At 40.6% G+C, this 19,650-nt stretch overlaps 1 protein-coding gene across 3 annotated transcripts in view; it reads left to right on the top strand.

Moving 5' to 3' along the window:
- Nucleotides 1-19,650, top strand: part of WNT6 (Wnt family member 6) — a 331,238-nt gene that overhangs the window by 86,412 nt on the left and 225,176 nt on the right. The window contains exon 1 of one of the 3 annotated variants that reach the window (XM_069227122.1): nt 15,637-15,789. The exons of the other annotated variants lie outside the window; for them this stretch is intronic. The gene's annotated coding sequence lies outside the window, so the exon portion shown is untranslated. Of the gene's footprint in view, nt 1-15,636; nt 15,790-19,650 lie in introns of those variants that run through there. 3 annotated transcript variants of the gene reach the window in all.

Consider the following 19,650-nt stretch of genomic DNA (forward strand, 5'->3'; position numbering starts at 1 on the left):
CGGCCGCCATCATGGCAGTCTTGCAGACAGAACACCAAACTCATAATGCGGCCCATAATTCCCAATTCCATGGAGGGTTAGCTCTTACATTTACCACCTGCTCTGAGCAAGTGGTGAATGAATGTGTGGCCCTTTTGGTTGGTGGGTGGGGGGTTTGGTGAGGAATAGGCTGGAGGACAATAGAGGAGGAAAGGGGAAGGCTCTTCCTGACAGGGAGAGCACAATGCCCTGATTGATGATTTAACTAGAAAGACATGGACCAAAGCTTAGAAGGATTAGCCTTAACAGTAGATGGCTACCTTAGTTGCCCAAATTTTAGCATTGAATACTGTTTCAAAACAGACTAAAGGCTGTGAGGGAAGATTCTAGATCCATAATCAGCGTGGCAGACAAAGACAAGGTTTCTGAAAAAGTAAATGGCCTTTACAAGCAAATAGGGTGTGGCAGGAGGTGTGTGTGAGAGAAAGATGACTTTAATTCTAAAAGCATCTTGAACAATTAAATACATTTTATATTCTTGTGTAAATACCAGCTACTGTGGAATGTCATAAATTGTCATATCCATATATCAGCCAAGGATGATCATTAGGTTAAAGAAAACAAGGGATAACCATATGTTACAGGGAGTGACCTCATTTAATTAGCTGTGTGTGTTTATCTTGGAGCAGGAGTACTGTCGGCAAAACAGCAAAGTGTATCAGTTAAGTGGCAGAACAGACTTCCCTTATAGCCTTATAGCCTGCCGTGTGAGCTATACTGGCCATTAAAGGACAGCTCCAGCATTAAAGACCTGAGCTGAGGGAGAAGGCTGTTTATGGCTGGTATACCCAGCTACGGCGGGCTATAAAGCTATTAGAACATTCTGTCCCATAAGGGCAGAATGCTCTAATTAATAAAACAAAGGCCTCACAGAGCTTGAGGGGACTGAAATCCCCTCAGGCTCTGTGAAGCCTTTGTTCACAGCTCTTGCTGTGAGACAAACATTGGAATGTTTGAGCTCTGGGCTCTTACCAGCCGTTAGAAGCCCAGAGCTTCTTCATTGTCTTCACTGGAGCTCCCAACATTCCAATGTTCTGCCTAAATATTAAAGCTTTGAAATGGCCTCAGCTACTCCTGTCCACCACAAACAAAAAGTAGCTATTAACATGAAGCATTAACATGAAGCATTCTTGGATGTTAGATGGGTGGCTTTAGACTGGCACCATACTGGTCCTAATCAAAGAGTGGAGATTGTGGAGTTTCTGGGTCTCATTACGAGTCTGGTGGTCTCAAGACTGCCAGACTTGTGGTGGTGGTCGGACAACTGCAGCTGTAGCGGCCCTACCACCACATTACGACCCTTGCGATCTGACCACCAGTGGACTGCTGTCTCCGCCATGATCTCTGATGGGATGACGGCAGTCTTGGTTGTGATCAGCCAGTGTGGCGCTGAAGGCAGTGTGCCCTGCCGATTACAAACTTGTTCTCCGCCAGCCTTTTCATAGTGGTCTGACAGCCATGAAAAGGCTGGCAGAGAACAAGTGCAGGAGGCCACAGGGGGGGTCCCTGCACTGCCAATGGTATGGGCAGTGCAGGGGTACACCCATGGCCAGCACCCTTGAAATGCGTACTGTCTGCTGTGCAGATAGTGCACATTTCAAGGGTGCTGGTGCATCCTGCGTGCAGCAGCATTGCTGCCGGCTCAATTATGAGCCTGGAACAATGCTGCCGCACCTTTCCCACTGTGCTGAATGGTAGGAACCTTGGTTCCTGCCCATCAGCCCAGTGGGAAAGTTGTAATGGGGCCGGTGGGGAGACTGCTACACCACGGCAGTCTCCTCGTCGGGAGTTTGACAGTCGGATGTTTCCGACCGCCGAACTCGTAATGACCCCCATAGTAATTAAGACTGGATGTTTGGTGACAGGGGAATTAATTCCCTACTAGAAAAATATTTGATCATTTATAATTATAAGATGATGATTTCTTCTTTATTTACAACATCATAAATAAATAGTAATTTGCCTCTAAGATTGACATATGTGGTCAACAGGGGAGGGCATAGTTTCAAGTTTATCACTCGTCTTGTGGTGTATTGATATTGTGATAATAAATATTCTGAATCTTGCTCAATCTCGGTCACCTAAAAATATAAATGTCAGACGTGGTTTCATTGTAGGTTTTATTTCTAACGTAAAATGTAGATTGTTCATGTGGTGATTCCCATGGTGGGGAGAGTGAATTTTTTAATCTAAATGTTTATGGCTCTGTAAAGATCTTAGGGCCTAAGTAGGAGTTTAGCGGTCCGATGACGGTCTGGAGTCCACCGCCAAACCAGCGACCTCCAGATTGCCGTATTATGAACTCTGCGCCAGGCTGGCTGGGTTAAACAGTGCTGCAGCATTGGCTTTGGCTCTCAGGGAGAGCCGAGGCCAATGCCACCCCACTGTCAGAGCTGCCAGCGCACTCAGTGCCATGGCAGACAGTGCGCATTCTGAGTGTGCTGACATGGGGGCCACTGCACTGCCCACGACATGGGTATGGGCAATGCAGGGGTCCCCCTGTGGCCCGTCTCTGCCTTTCTGCCAGCCTTTTCATGGCAGAGTCCCAGCCATGGAAAAGTAAGTCGTGATCAGCATGATGGTGCCTACATTGCCACCGCCGTGCTTGCCATGACTTGCACCACCCCCAACCTGTCTGGTTCCATGATCCTGTCAGTGGTGTTGGTCTTTTGGCTGTCTGACTGCCAGCATCATAATCTGGCGGTTGGACCACAAAAGATGTGGTGGTCAGGCTGTTACAACGGGTATGGCAGTTCATGTACCGCAGTACTCGTAATAAGGCCCTTAGAAAGGTAATTGTTTTAATTGGTTCTTGGTGCTCCCCGCAAAGATTTTATTACATATTTAGATCAATGTGCAAATAATGAATTCTGAAGTAGAGTTGACTGTGCAGAGTTTATACTTAGTAGATCTAAATTATGTTGTTTTTTAAGACCCAGCTTGCACATTGAACAATCTGAACAAGTAAAAACAATGTCTTCCAGTCGTTTGAGTATGTCACTCAAAATCAAACACATAGATAAATTATTGAGGGGCTTTTTCAAATAAGCTTTCATCGGTCTTCAGAAAATGTATACTGTTATACAATATTTATGAATACTGTTGCTTTGCATCGTCATAATTTGTAACTATTCTTATTTTTTGTTAGTGTTTATTCATTTTCAGCAACAAAAGTTTTACTACTATGTTTACAACCAATAGTGGATTACTGTCTGTGTTTTTAGTTTGGCATATGACTCTTTGAATGTTTTTGTTTTTACGTCAACTCACCCTGGTAAGCTTTTTTCCGTTGGAGTAAAGTTGTTTTTTTCACTGCAGTTTCTACATACCCGAAAACATTTATTAATTGGAATGGTGGATCTGGAGTGACTATTGTACCCATACCAGTCTTTAGTTTATGTTCCAGTTTTTTTGTGTTATATTTTGTGTTAGCCAAGACATTTTGATTCAAGTTAAACTAAATACCTAATGGTTTAGTTATAGGGGCTTTCATTGGAGCCCAAGCTTGTGTGAAAAACAATCTGGCATATGGTTTTCTAATACCCTACATTTTGACATTTAAATCCAAAAGTCTGTGCCTCCTCTTTACATCTTTTGTTACGTTAAGGAAAAAATATTCCAGCCATTCACCAAAATCTGGTAAAGGGTGAAGTGCATTTGCACTTACTCTGCTGAATTTGTCATGTGAATAGATGAATATGTGTATTTTCATAAAATAAAATGGAATCCTTAAAAACTATCCACGTTTTTAGGTATAACCTGGACTTTTTTGTGAACTTCAAAAGTGTCAGAAATCTGCAACCATGAGAAGTCACAGACCTGCTAGCCTAGATTTGTAAATTTTGAACATAGTGAAGACTGCTAGTGGATTGTAGAAGTATCATACGCAGACTTGTAAAAAGTTTCTTATGGAATGTACTTTTTATCCCATGTGATGTGTACCAACCACAATTGTATAAAATATCTATGCTGCCAATGATTTATGAAGGCAAAATATTTAATTTTATACAAATATTAATGTTGAAGTATTTTGAGATGTATAATCAGATTACCAAGGTGACAGAAATCTACTTGTGGTAAAGTCTAGGGAAAAGTTTATTAATCTTGAAATAAACATAGTAAACACATTTGTATGTTAAATATTAAAGTAAGTTGCTTTTATATATGTAATTTAAATGTAGAATGAAATATAAAAATGTCACAGAACTAATAACTCAATTTTGATTTAAATATTGAATGAATTTCAGTATATAAAATTACATCAACATTTTTTAAATAATTTTTTCAAGAAAAAAACCCACCTATATTAAAAGTGATGTATATAAATAAAACCAATTTAATTACATTTTATTCAGAATTTATGTTACTTCAATTTTTTTTATATATTTTTCAATTAAAATATGTTGAAATGAAATAAACATTTTTAACATTAAATTATATTTATTTATATTTGTAACTATTTCAAATATGGGAATTTAATTTGACAATATTTCCAATTTTTTTTGTTGTTGTGGTCCAACTGTCCATTTTTTCTATGGGAGGGGGTTTCAGTATCAGTTGTTGGTCATGTGTTGCGCTGGACTTACTACTGCTCCATCCTGTACTAAATTTACACTCGCAAATTTAGCTCCACCTTGTTTCAGGAGTTGAGACACGTTTTACACTTGCATGCTCAAAATTAATAAAGTTACTCCAAGTGTAGGAACAAATTGTGTAGATTTACTTACATCTAAGTTTAATTTTGTGAAAAGCTTCCTGTGTCTTTGAATCAGAGGTAATGGTCAAGGAGATTTGGAGCAATCAACTGAGTCAAAAGCTGCCATAGGGATCAATGAAAACAAGGAGGAAAGATTCTCCATCTTCCAGTATTTGGTGGATGCCACCCAGACTTTTTAGTGATGCTATTTCAATTCCTTTATCAACTCTGCATCCAGATTGACATGTTGTTAGTAAGTTTTAGTTTTTAATAAATTTAAGAATTTGTAGGGAGATACATTTTTCAATAGTTTTCCCCTAACCAAGCAAGGTTGGAGATTGGTGAATAATTTTCTGGTAGGTTTTTTGAGTACGAGGGGGTGAATTGACCATATTTGAGATAGCTTTGGAAGCAATCTTGAATGAGGGACACATTGACAATTTTCTACCAAGCTTTCGAAAAAATTGTAAACTTTGCAGTGGCATTAAGGTTTTTCACAATGTTGAAAAGGTCCTCTTTTGTGACCAGTTTGAAAATGTTTCAAGTCTCAGTTGAGAAGATGAAGACAGCGGTAAGCCAACATTGCAATATAGAGGTCAGACCACCACAACCACGGCGGTCTGACAGCCACCGTGAGTGTGGCGGCACTTAGACCGTCACACTCGTAATCAGGCCCTAAATGCTACTTTGGGCCTGCAGCACTTGTTGTTTCACCCGCTAAAGTAGCATTCTAAAACATGCCACAGGCCTTCCATTGCAGCTTGTAGTGCTGTTTTAAACTCCTAATTCAACTTAGCAAAATAAACCTTTTGCCACACCTAACCATTCCTTTTTTAAACATATAGGTCATCCCTAAAGTAGGCTCAAAACAGCACACGGAGCAGGGTGCATTGTATTTAAAAAGTCGGACATGTTGTTAAGTTTTACATGTCATGGTAGTAAAAAAATCAAATTTATTTTTCACTAATGCAAGGCCTGCCTCTCCTATAGGATAACATTGGGTTATCTTAATACATTTAAAAAGTATTAACCTTTGATTGGCAGTAGTTTGAATTGTTATGTTTGGACTCAAATGAATTGTAATTTAAAATCCTCTTTATTGGCAAAGTTGGACTTTAGATTACAATTTTGAAAATGCCACTTTTAGAAACTTGGCATTCTCCTGCCTAAAAGTTTCTGAGGCCTTCTGGGAGTTTCCAGCTGCCTGGACCTGTTAATGGCTCCTCCATTAAGAATGTGTATTGGGGCCAGGCAGCGAACAATATGACCCCGGTGTAGCTGCTAGCGGGCCATCCTTCCAGGATGGCTGAGGGCGGAACTCTTACGTGCCCTCCTTGCATTTCAAGGGACTTGCCTCCTGCACACTCAAAGGAACTCCACGCTATTATTTTGTCAACCTAGACTTCCTGGAGCCTTGGCAGGGAAAGTAAGGAAGTGTCCAGAACCAGAGGTGGGGTAGCCTAGAAGGCCCCCTCATGTCAAAGACATGCACCAGGGATAAATATTGAACCTACTGAATCACTTTTCAGAAAACACTTGTACCTGCAGATATGACAGAGGAAGGACTACCTTGTTCCTCAGAGGCTGTGCAGCTTCTTGAAGCCTATCTTGTTTTCCAGAGAACCTCCCTGCTGTTTGAGGACTGCCTTGTTTTCCAGAGGGCCGCTCTGCTGCTTGAGGCTTGCCTTGCTGCTTAGAGGACTGCCCTGCTTCTTTAAGCCTGTCCTACTTTCTGCAAAGGAAGACTGTGCCTTCTTCCTTCATCCCAGGCAACCTGAGTGCTGACCCCCTGTTCTGAGCTACAGGGACACAACAAGCTCCAGAGGTTTCCCTGTAAAGCAACTGCCCAGCCGACCTGCTGCAACAGAACCTGCCAGAACCTACCTGAGCCTTGCTGGCCTCTGCTAGAGTGAGTCCCTGATCCCTGACAGCTGCCTCCTCAAGTTTTGAACTCTTGGCTTGCATCAGAGTGAACTCCTCTACAAGAAAAGGAGAAATGCTTAAGTTCCGGACTCTTCACACTGGACTTTGAGAAAGTAACTTTTTCAGTGGGACTAACTTGGTCCCTGTATCCAACCTGCGCCTTTATTGTGATTGTCTTGAAATTGTGAGTTCCCCATGGTCTAGCATGACTTGATGACAGAGAGTGGCGCTTTGCGATTTTAGGCACTATACTTGCCTAAAACTTTGAAATTGCATATTTCAGGTTCTATGGATTGGATTTGTGTTGTTTTGGTCTCATTTTATTTCTTACAACGTTCTATATCCTTCTAAATTGCTTTGAGATTTTTCTTCTGTTGTGTCTTCACTTTATTACAGTTTGTGTGTTGCATAAATACTTTACACACTTCATCTAAGTACTGCTTTATGCCCAGTTACCACTGGATTGAGCAGTGGTTAATTTACTGACCATGGTAGTTCTTCCTGGCAAGGATTGTGGTTGCTGCTTGAGTAGTGTTTCTACCCACTCAATCAATAATCCAATTTCTTACAGAATTAATATACTTACATGGGTTTTGTGGACACTGAGACAGAATGACAACATTTCCCTAAGATTTTGCTCTGCATGTGAATTTGCTCTCTGAGTAGTTTAACATTATTATATATTTTCTTGTTGAGCCATTAAATATTGCTGGACCTAACCCATACTTTGAGTGTTGGATGCACCATGCCCTTATTGGGATATACACTTCATTGTAGTGTTAGGGTACATCTTCAAAGCACAGTATGAAATAGTATGCCCTATTTCATACCTGCCATCTCATAAGTACTTCCCCAACCCTGCTCCAATTTAAGAAAGATCAGAAGATGTAGCCCTGTAAAGAACACTGTGGCCCTGATTACAAGTTTGGCAGACGGGAACACCCGTCTGCCAAACTTCTGACAGGGTGGCCGCCACTGTAGTAGCAACCTCCCCGCTGGGTTGACCGGTGGAAAAGAAGGTTTCCACCCGTCAGCCCAGCGGGAAAGTGGTGGCAGCATTGGCTCTGCCTCGGAAATGCAGCCACCTGCGATAGGCACCAGCACCCTTGTAATGCACGGCAGACAGTGAGCATTACAAAGGTGATGGTCAGGGGCACCCCTGCACTGCCCATGCCACAGGACCACCTTTAGCCCCGTACACCTGTTCTCCACCAGCCTTTTCATGGTGATGAAACCACCATAAACAGGCTGGTGGAGAGCCAGTTTGTAATCAGCAGGGTGGCGCTGCATGCAGCACCGCCCTGGCTGATTGCACCCTGCACCCACCGTCATGATCACTGATCCCGGTGGAGATGGCGGTACCCTGGTGGTCGGACCGCCAGGGTTGTAATGTGGCAGTCGGACCGCCACAGCAGTGGTGGTCCAGACTGCCACTGCGAGTCTGGTGGTCTAGTGACTGCCAGACTCATAATTAGGCCCTGGATCATAATGAGTTTCTGGCAGTCTATTTCTGCTGCTCAGAATGCCACTACTTCTTCAATCCCTTGATGACTGTGTCTTTGGTTTTGACACTGTATACCTCTCCACTGGCTTTTGGCTAGGGTCCTGGTATACATTCCACTTACATACATACATATATACATACATAATATGTTGAAATGTTAATATTTTTTAAACAAGCTATTACCAGTTATTGGTGCCCTGGCATTGAAGGGACTCAGAATGAAATTACAGCTGTGAAATTATTGACTACTTAAACAGCCATGTTTTGACAGATTTTCTGAATGAAAGATGGTTGTTGGTTGAATTTAGTAGTGGAGGTAGAGAAGTCCAGGTCTCAGTGACTAGAAAACAAAAAGACTAACCACTCCCACATACATGGTGAACTTTTAGAATTTTAAGTGAATGAGTCAAAGATGATCTGAGGAGTGTCCTAGGTGATGGCAGGTGGAAAGATATTTGATGAACAGAGGACTGGCATCATAGAGGGGTTTATGTCAACTACAAAGACATTTCAAGGCAGAAAAGTTAACTACTGAATTTATACAAGGTGGGTGGACATTGAAGTATATTGGGGAGGATGTTAGAAAAGGTAAGCATAAGAGTATTGGATCACTTGAAAACAGTAAAGTTGGTATTTGGGAATGCCTAGGTATAAAGCATTTCCATACCCTAATTGAGATCAGTAATGTCACAATCGACTCCAACTTGGTTCCTCTGAGAGAGAAGTAGCATTTTTAAGAATTCCGAGTTAGACCATGACCAGTGATGACTCCTAAGTTGCAATATTCAGTAACGGGTTGAGGGATTGAGACAACGTTATGTGGTTGACAATAAAAATGAAGGCTAATTTAGTACAATGATCATCACAGAGGCCTGACTGCACTGTGTCAAAGAGGCCATTTTCTTGAATTTAGTTGAACAATTGATAGTTTACTTTCTTTTCAGTCACCTTGGGAATGAAAGGTAACAGCAAGTTTAGGCATTAATTACTAGGAAGTTTTATTGAGATGAGGATTAGAGGCCTGTTTCCATGTCTCTAGGACACATGTTTAGGAAAACGAGTAATTGATAATATCTCTTTTAGTGTGGGGGGGGGCTAAAGTATCTACTGCCAGACATTGTGTGGGGCAGGAATACACAGGAGTACCTGACTAAGTAGAGAAAATTAGCTCTTTAGTCTTGCTGGACGACATAAAAGAGAATTTGACCAACATATCGGGCTATGTCATTTGGTTGGTGATCTTCACATTTTAATCCAAAGTAAATGCAGATTGACTTAATTGGATCTTGGTGATAAAATGTGATACCAGTATTTAAAAGAACTCTACAACTGACTATGGCCCTCATCACGACTTCGGCAGTCCAAAGGCTGCTGATGCTGCGGGCGCCGAAATACCACCACTGCTGGCGGTCTTCAGACTGCCGTAATACGACTGATCACTGACTTCCGCCCGAAATCGGATGGAATTCCAAGACCAGACGTGCTGGCAGTCAGGCGGTGCGGAGGTGGTACCGCCATGCCAAAAAGAGACCACACACACCGTATTACAGCCCCTAATACGGCGTGGCGTTGTCCTGATGGCGGGGCGTTGCCGGTGTTGGAAGCATCAGGACCCGCCCCTCCTGGACGACCTCCTTGACATATGAGGTAAGTGGATCGTCTGACAGGGGAGGGTGGTGTGTGTGTATGTGTGTGTGAGTACGTGTGTGAATGTTGTGAATGCGGGGGGAATGGAGAGTGTTTGTGGGTGCGTGTCTGCATGTGTGAGTAAATGTTTGTGGATGGGGTGGGAGTGAGTGAGTGTTTGTGGATGGGGTGGGGGTGAGTGAATGTGGATGGGAGTGGGGGTGAGTGAGTGTTTGTGGATGGGAAGTGGGGGGGTGAGTGTGGATAGTGAGGGGGTGAGTTCATGAGTGCATGTGTGTGGGTGTGAGCGATTGAGTGCTTGAGTGTGATTGATCAGATCGTAAGTGCGTGTATGTGTGTGCATGTGTATGTAAACGGACAGGGGTGAGTGTTTATGTGAGTGAACTGGGGTGTGGGGTGCATGTGTGTCCGGGGACGCGGAGAGCGGGTGAGTGTGTGTAGAGGGGAAGGAGGTGTGAATGTATGTATGTGCTGGGGGAGGGTGGAGGAGTGTGTGAATGTATTTATGTGCTGGGGAGGGGGATGTGAATGTATGTATGCGCTAGGGGGAGGGGTGGGTGAATGTATGTATGCGCTGAGGGAGAGAGGCGCGAATGTATGTATGTATGTATGTGCTGGGGGAGGGGGCAGAGGGGTGTGAATGTATGTATGCACTGGGGGAGAAGGGAGGGAGGTGGAAATGTATGTATGTGCTGGGGAGGGGGTGTGAATGCATATGTGCATGCTGTGTTTGTCAGTGTGAATGTCACACTTACATGGGTGAGTGGGGTTTGATTGTGTGTAGAAGTGTGTGAGTGCATGTGTGCGGGTATGTGGATGTGTGTGCAAGTATATCCTTGCAACAGGAATGCTTATTCCTGTCACCAGGGTGCAAGACCGCCAGCTTTTTCTGGTGGTGCAACCGCCAGATAAATGCTGGCGGTGTCCCACCTCGTGATACCACTTGCGGTATCAGCCCAGTGGAAGGCGGTAATGTGATAGGACTGGTGGAGGCTCGGTCGGTCTGGCTTCAGCCAAACTCCTAATTTGGCGGTATTCACCGCTGGCCTGTCGGCGGTGATACCGCCACATCCACCATGGTAGTCTTCAGACCGCCATGGTCTTGATGAAGGCCTATGTCTGTGATTGTACAGAGATAGGCTGTGCAGTTCTTTACCAGAGTTTTAGGCACTCCTTTTGGTGTTTGGACAAAATATTGAAAAAAAACTATCATGATACAAAAATATCATGTCAAGAATATCGGGATAGCAAAAATATCATTGACAGGAATATCAAAGCCAAAAATATGATTTTTAGTGTTGTTTTTAATATTGTTGTTATAAATATTGATGTAAGAATATTGTTGTATGTAATATTTTTGAGTGCTAATTAGTATATACTTTACTGTAGCGTGTTGGATTATATATGTGTATTGTTTTTTATTCAGTTGTGTTTTTTCGTAATTTTTTTTAGATTTTAAATTGCTGAAGTTAGTACTTTTTAGTGGCATTAATCTGTATAAATAATTGTTTAATATTTATATTCAGTAGCTGGATATTAGGTTTGTAGGAGTTAAGAGTGGAGAAATTAAAAAAAAAAATCTAAATTAAATAATAATTTAATAATGTTAAAGATATGCTAATTAATACTTCATCATTTTTACATTTATTTTGTTATATTAATATGTTAACACATTTTAATTTTCTATTACTGAAAATATATATTAGTACTAAGAAATAAGTATAAAATTGAAAAACATCTAATGAAAGTTTTAAATAAGTTAATTATCTTTTACATTTTCTAGGGTTTTAGGTTGTAATTCTATTTTCAAATTATTTTAATGTTTTTTAATTTATAAAATGTATTTATATATTTTTTGTTATGATTTTATTTGTTATTTTATGGCTTAATCTTTATGAATGATTGTAAATAGTTTGAAAATTATAATAATTATTTATAGTAACTAAAATATTTTTTTGTATTTTAATATGTATTTCCTTACTTTTAGTTAGTGTGTTTCTAGATAAATGTTTAATTACCTGTTAAGTAAAAAAACTGTGTGCGAGCATGTATGGGAAGCCGTTCATGTCAAAATTACAGCTCCCTATATAGGATACCTCCTGAAATGCATAGCGTGCTGCAAAATGAATATGACACACACCAGGATGAATGTACTATGTGTCAAAATAAATATGATACCTGGCAGAGTGAATCTGACTTGAACCAAAACAAATATGAAACCAGGCAAAGTGAATATGCTACTTAGTGATTATTATGAATAACTCACACTCAGAATTGAATAGGAGACACACTGAAATATATATCAATCATACTGAAATAAATATGGCCCTCACTGTAAATAATAAAGCAATTACTGAAACACATATAATATTCATAAAAAGAATGAGACATTTCTTGAAAGGACTGACACATGCCAAAAGGAATATGACACACATTGGAATTAATATGACAGATTGAAATGAATATAAGGTACTGAAATTAAAATGCATTATTCTGAAAGGAATATAATGTGCAATGAGCATTACATTTAGAAAAAAGTGAATATGGTTTGCATTGAAAGTAATATGATACACATTGACATGATTATGATATCTGTTGCATTTGGTGTGAGTCATATTAAAATCAATATCATGCGTTAATATGAATGAGACATCTATTGAAAGGAATATGACACATGCTAAGATGAGTATAACATGCATTGAAACGAATATGAGCCCCTTTGAAATTAATTCAACATGCCTTAAACTGAATATGACCAATGCTGAAATTAAAATGAAACTTGTCAAAATGAATGTTATGCTTTGAAGTCAATATGATACACATCGACATGAATATTGCATATATTGAAATGAATTTGACCTATGTTGAACTGGATATGACCCATGTTACAATTATAATGTCAGCTGTTAAGACGAATATGACATCCATTGACACGAATATGCCATTCATTAAAAGCAATAAGACACATGTTAAGATTAATATGAACCACTCTCAAATAAATGACATCTGATGAACTTGATATGACCCATATAAAAATTATTATGAAATTCATTAAAATTAATATGACACTTATTGAAATGGATATGAAACTATGTGAAATAAATATAGTATGCTTTGAAATGAATAAAGCACACATTGAAATGAACACAAGCCATATGTAAATTAAAATGACCACTGTTAAAATAAATATGGCTTGCCTTGAATTGATGTTGATTTGCTTTACAATTAACATTACACATTGAAATTAATATTACATACTCACAAAGGATAAGATATGAAGAAAAATTAATTAATTAAAATAAATATATGTTTTCGACTATGTGCTACATTTAGTTTTTGCCGGCTTTTGGACTCTGAGCACTTTACCACTGCTGACCAGTGCTAAAGTGCAAGGACTCTCTGTCTAAATTGTACTGATGATTGGTTTATCCATGATTGGCATATTTGTTTTACCAGTAAGTCCCTAGTATAGTGCAACATGTGTGCCCAGGACCTGTAAATCAAATGCTACTATTGGGCCTGCAGCACTGATTGTGCCACCCACATGAGTAGCACTGTAAACATGTTTCAGACCTGCTACTGCTGTGTCTGTGTGGGCAGTTTTAAACTGCCATTTCAACCTGGCAAGTGCACCCACTTGCCAGGCCTAAACCTTCCCTTTTAGTACATGTAAGGCAGCCCAAAGGTAGGCCGAAGGCAGCCCCATGGGCATGGTGCAGTGTATTTAAAAGGTAGGACATACTCTGGGGTATTTTACATGTCCCGATAATGAAATACTGCTAAAATCGTTTTTCACTATTGTAAGGCCTATCTCTACCATAGGGTAACATGGGGATTGCCTTGAAATATCTTTTAACTGTCATTTCCCCTTTGGAGCAGATAGAGATCTGGAGTTTGGGGTCTCTGAACTCACAATTTAAAAAATACATATTTTGGTAGAGTAGGTTTTCAAACTGTAGGTTTTAAAATGTCACTTTTAGAAAGTGATGATTTTGGGCCAGATGTATCATGAAGGCCTTTTGCGATTTGGAAATAGCGATTTTTAAGAAATCGCTATTTCCGACTCGCAAAATGATATGAATCTCATTTGCGCATCGGTAATAGCGATTTCTTAAAAATCGCAAATGCTATTACCGAATCGCAAATTGCGATACCGGCCCCATTCGCACCTATGGGCCTGTTGGCCCATATCTGCAAATTGTTTGTTTCCTAATTTTCCAAGGTATTGTAGTCTGTGACCAGCCACACTCCCCTGCAAGTGGCGTCGGACTGTTGCGAAGTACTCTGTCAAGATGTCGTGGTAGCCCCAGTTGGAGCTAATGTGTTTCTAACTGCTACACTAAGATTTAGGGCCTGATTGCAAGTTTGGCGGTCAGGCCACCAGACAGCCATGTTGGTGGTCCCAAAAAGATTGCCACGCTTGCTGTTCCCAGACCACCATATTATGATTCATACAGGCAGGACCGCCATCCCCCAAGTAAAAAAGGCAGACCGCCAGCAGCGCGGCAGCTTGGATTTAGGTGGTCTGACCTCCAGTACAATCAGTGCAGCAGCAAAACACCAAGCCTGTTACAAACATACAGTTCCCGCAGCAGTCAGCCAGTGGTGGTCGACCACCGCAGTCTGGACTCAGCAAAGTAAGAGACAAGTGCTCTATGGATGAATAAAAAAAAACCCACAGCTGATGCACATTGGCTAAGTGGATGCACCTGCAAAAGACGTTATAAAACACACCCCTTCACAGAGCACAATCTTTTGCATTTCCACTGCAGCATAGCAAGACAGACCACACATAATTTTGTCCATTTTTTGTCATAAGGCAGCCCTTTTTTCCCCCATCCCATTTTACACTTTTCACGCACATCGTCTTTTTCCCTCCATATTCACTTGTCTTGTTCAGTTAGTCTGGTGGGAAAATTTCATTTTCAGGCCATCTTCCAAAGTGCAAGTGATTTGCACATCTCATCAGCTGCTTGAGTCATATTGCATTGCCATGCTTCATACATGTCATGCAAAATCACCCAATACCATGATTATTTGGCAGGATCGGATTACCTACAATTTAACTTTGTCCAAGGTCTCTGCTTACTGGAACACAAAACCTTTGGAGGTAATTGTCATCATTCAACAAGTAACAATGTATGTTTTTCATCAACAGGTAGATCTGCCGGTAGGCATACTGAGGCCACAGAGTAGACTAACACCTCCCCTAGATGAAGCCCTGACTGATGCCAAAACTCCTGGACTTGTGGACGTGGGGGATGGTTCTGGCCCATCTGGGCAACGTGCTCAGATGACAAAAGTGAGTCTCACTGTGCCCACAACGTCACCACCCAGCCCTGTTCCTTCAACATCACAGGAAACCATTTGCCTCCCCACAAACCTGTGTACTAAGCACAATTTTCAGCATCTTGTGCCTCCTCAAACCTGGATCCTGAGTTGCAGGACAACACTTTGGACAATGAGGGTCCATTAACAAGTTAGAGAGGTCACTCTGTGGCAAGAGCACATGCCCTTGGGGTTAGGGTACGTGAGAAGGATGCTCTGGGACAGTGGGGTGAAGCCACTAGGGCTGTTCTTGGCCCGGACAACTTCTGCCATGTCTTGGGGGTCTCAAGGAGTGATGGGCCAGGTGTTGACCGAACTGTGAGAAATCAAGCAGCTACAGAGGGACATGCACAGGGATGTGTGTGAACAGATGGATGCCCAAATTCCAACATGGCCTCCCTAATAAGGGATGTTGAGGGACATGCACACAACCCCAAGTAGCGCTTTTCGAAACCAATCTTCTCCTACCTTTGGCTCATCAACAACAAGCTCATCAACATCGGCAGCAGCCACAGGAAGGGATGCCCTACCAGAGGAACAACCAGTCACAGATACCCCTGCCTCTGTAGCAGCTAATCCCCGGCTGATTTTGCTTTGATATTTAGCCATGTAGCTATGTCAAATCATGTTAACCATACAATGATGATCCAAGGTACGTCTTTAATAAGGGCTATGTTGCATGTACACAGTTTCCAGCTCAGGATTACAACCATCTCATACAAACACTTACATACAAGTGCCTGCTGAAACTAAAAAATATATTTCAGTGTTCAGCATATAGGCTGTCAATATGTCTGAACTCTTGTAAATCATAAATGATTGTCTCATACTAAGCACATGAACATATTTACAGATACAGCCCTCCAGACCACGATAGGAAGGGATTTGTCAGACATCGTCCTGTAGAATAGGCAAACATGAAGTAGTTGATGTCACCAGCTTGAGCCTTATCACATACCACACCAAAGTAATCCAACACCACATAATCCAAGATTCAGACAGATGGCAGTGGAACAGTTCCAGATCACAGGGCCTTTATAATCCAACGCTCATGCATCTGGTGATATGACACAAACATATGTCAGTGTTTTGTCACAGGCACTGTGGCCTACAATGATGAAACACATCTACAGCTACTTACAGGTTATACAAAATGTTTTTAGTCAATGTGAGGGAACAATTACTTGGTCGTAATCTAGGACTACATATTCGATGACTACATGAGGACATACAAGATGCATCATGCCCACCACAGGACACAAAACAAGTGCAATGGATACTTCTGAACCTCCACCCAAACACTGTGCAAACTGTCTTGGTACAGGTCTCATGCACCCAAATTCTGCGACCTACATTACCTGGAACAATGCATGCCCACTTTGTATGTCAGAACAGCATCAAATACCTGCCAATGTCACAACTCTGAAATGTCCCCATGAAGATGTCATGATGAAGGTACCTGTACAAAGAACAAAACAAGGAGTATAGGCTTAAAACCATACAAATGTCACAAGTTACATAGCAAGCATCTGGAAAACAAGTTACATTGCAAAGAAACTGACACAAACAAAGTAACATCATCGAGGTGGGGATATGTCAAAAGCTATCTTATCAATCAGCCTTTGGCTGATTTTTGCAGAGTATCAGCCCCCTCACTGTTTCCAGAACACTAAACTCCACACATTCCCACAACTTCAGTTCATTTTACAGTCACAGTCAATACATCACATGACATACTTACACTCACAAGAAGTAGCTGTGGATGAGATCTTCTCGCAAGTCATCTCCTTCTATTTACCACTGTCATCTTCATTTGGCATTTCAGGATTCTCACCTGGTGGCACTGCAGACTCCCCCTCCTCTGGGATGTACAGGATATTTCTCCGCAGGGCGATGTTGTGGAGCACTCAACATGCAACAGTGGTCTGACACACTTTCCCAGGTGAGTAGAGGAGGGCTCCACCAGTCCTGTTCAGATAGCGGAATATAACCAAAGACGGTTTGGATATGCTAAGTCTCCTGTTAAGGAAGGGGACAAAAGTGCAACAATGAGTCACTCACTTCATGATTGTAGCACCTGACATTGCTCACACACAATCAGTACAGATGTGACTTACCAACCAGCCAGGCTATCTCTGGTTGCAGTTGTGACATCAGCTGATGTATGGGGCTGTTCTGCATTACCAAGGAATCATGGGCTGATCCAGGATAACAGGCATACACATTTTAGATGTAGAGATCCGCCAATTGTGCAGGTATTGTTTGCATTGTGACCTTTGGATATTTGTTTCACAGCCTATTGTGCATTCCATTGACCTTCCATTGTGTTGCAATGTGGGTGCTGTGTGGGTCCATCAATGAGCAGCACATGCTGCAGGACGTGTGTGTGATGGGCTCCAGGGCGGCACAGGTCATGTAACACTGCCTGCAGGTGAATTGCTTCCTTTATGCTTTCCATTTCCACCTGCTGGGATGTGGTGGTTGGACTGCCACGGTCACGCTGGCGGTAGGCAACATCATAATGTTTGCATCCGAAAAACTGTCTCTGTCTGCCTGTTTGGCCTGCCTCGCCACCGCGGTGGTCTGCGCTGCCTGGTGGTGCTGGCAGGACTGCGGCAGTCTTTCCCTATGGGACTGCCAGCATCATAATACTGTGGCCCGACCGCCAAGCAGATGGCGATCAGACTTCCGCCATGGTTGGGCACAAACCGCCAAACTCGTAATGCAACCCTTTGAGAATATGTAACATTAATTTCAATATGTAACATTAATTTTAAAGCAAATCAACATAAGTTAAGAGCAAGCCATATTCATTTAAACACGGCTTGTGTTCGTTTTGATATTTGCTTAATTAATTTCAAAGCATGCTACATTTATCTCACAGTTTCATATTCATTTAAAAAAGTGTCATATTCATGTTACAGAATATGATATTACTTTTGATGAGGGCCATATTAATTTCACCTGGTGTCATATTCATTTTAAAGTGGCTCATATTCATCTTAACGTGTCATATTCCTTACGATGAATGTCATTCATTTCAATGGATGTCATATTCACCTTAACAACTGTCATAATAATTTGAACACGGGTAATATCCATTTCAACATAGGTCATATTAATTTCAATATATGCAGTATTTATTTTGCTGTGTATCACATACATTTTATAGCATAACATATTCTTTTTGACAAGTTTCATTTTAATTTCAGCATTGGTCATAATCAGTTTAAGACATGTTGAATTCATTTCAGTGGAACTCATATTTGTTTCATTGCATGTCATATTCATCTTAGCATGTGTCATATTCCTTTCAATGGATGCTTCATTCCTATTAACACATCTTAATTTTAACATGAATTATATCCATTGTAACATATTTCATAATCATGTCAATGTAAATCACATCACTTTCAATGCAAGCCATATTCATTGTGATGAATGTCATGATCATTTTAACATTACCTGTATTAATTTTAAAACATGTCAAATTAATTTCAAAGAAGATCATATTCATTTCAACTCATGTCATGTTCATTTTGACATGTGTTATATTCTTTTCAATCAAGTTTACATTTATTTCAATGGATGTCATATTCATATTAACACTTGTCATATTAATTTTAAGATGCAACTTATCAATTTTAGCATATATCATATTAATTTGAATATGTGTCATATTAATTTCAAGGCATGCCATATTCATTTAAAAAAATGTCATGTGAATTTCAGCTGTGGTCATACTCATTTGAAGGCATGTCAACTTCAATTCAGTGGGATTACATTAATTTCAACAAAAGCCATATTAATTTTCAATCATCTCCTATTCATTTCTGAGTGTCTCATACTCATTGCTATTTCGGTAATATTCATTTCAACACAATTCAAATTAATTGCAACGTTTAATGTTCATTTCAGTGTACATTGTATTAGTTTCAATGTGCATTGTTTTCTCTTCAGAATATAATATATTAATTTAAGTACTTTATATTATTTTCAATCTGCCATATTAATTTCAAAGTATGTCATATTTCTCTTGGCATAAGTCAGTCATTTCAAGAAATGTGCCATTCTTTTTGGTGAATATTGTATCCGTTTCAGTGATTGCTTTATTGTTTACAGTGAAGGCCATATTAATTTCAGTACGATTTATATATATTTCAGTATATTTCTTATTCAATTTGGTGTGTGTTATCCATATTAATCACTAAGTAGCATATTCACTCTGTCAGGTTTCATATTTGTTTTGGTTCAATTCCGATTCACTCTGCCAGGTATCATAATTATTTTGACACATAGTACATTCATTCTGGTGTGTATCATATTCATTTTGTAGCACGCTATGCATTACAGGAGGTGTCCAATATGGGGAGCTGTAATTTTGACATGAACAGCTTCCCATAAGCATGGAGCATTGATTGTGTATTTGAAATGTTGAATTTGTATTAATTGGTGTAAGATGTTATATTTTGAAATGCCATTGTAAATGTCATCTCTTTAGCATGCAACACAT

Source organism: Pleurodeles waltl, chromosome 3_2 (assembly GCF_031143425.1).
Source record: "Pleurodeles waltl isolate 20211129_DDA chromosome 3_2, aPleWal1.hap1.20221129, whole genome shotgun sequence".
NCBI lineage: Eukaryota > Metazoa > Chordata > Amphibia > Caudata > Salamandridae > Pleurodeles > Pleurodeles waltl.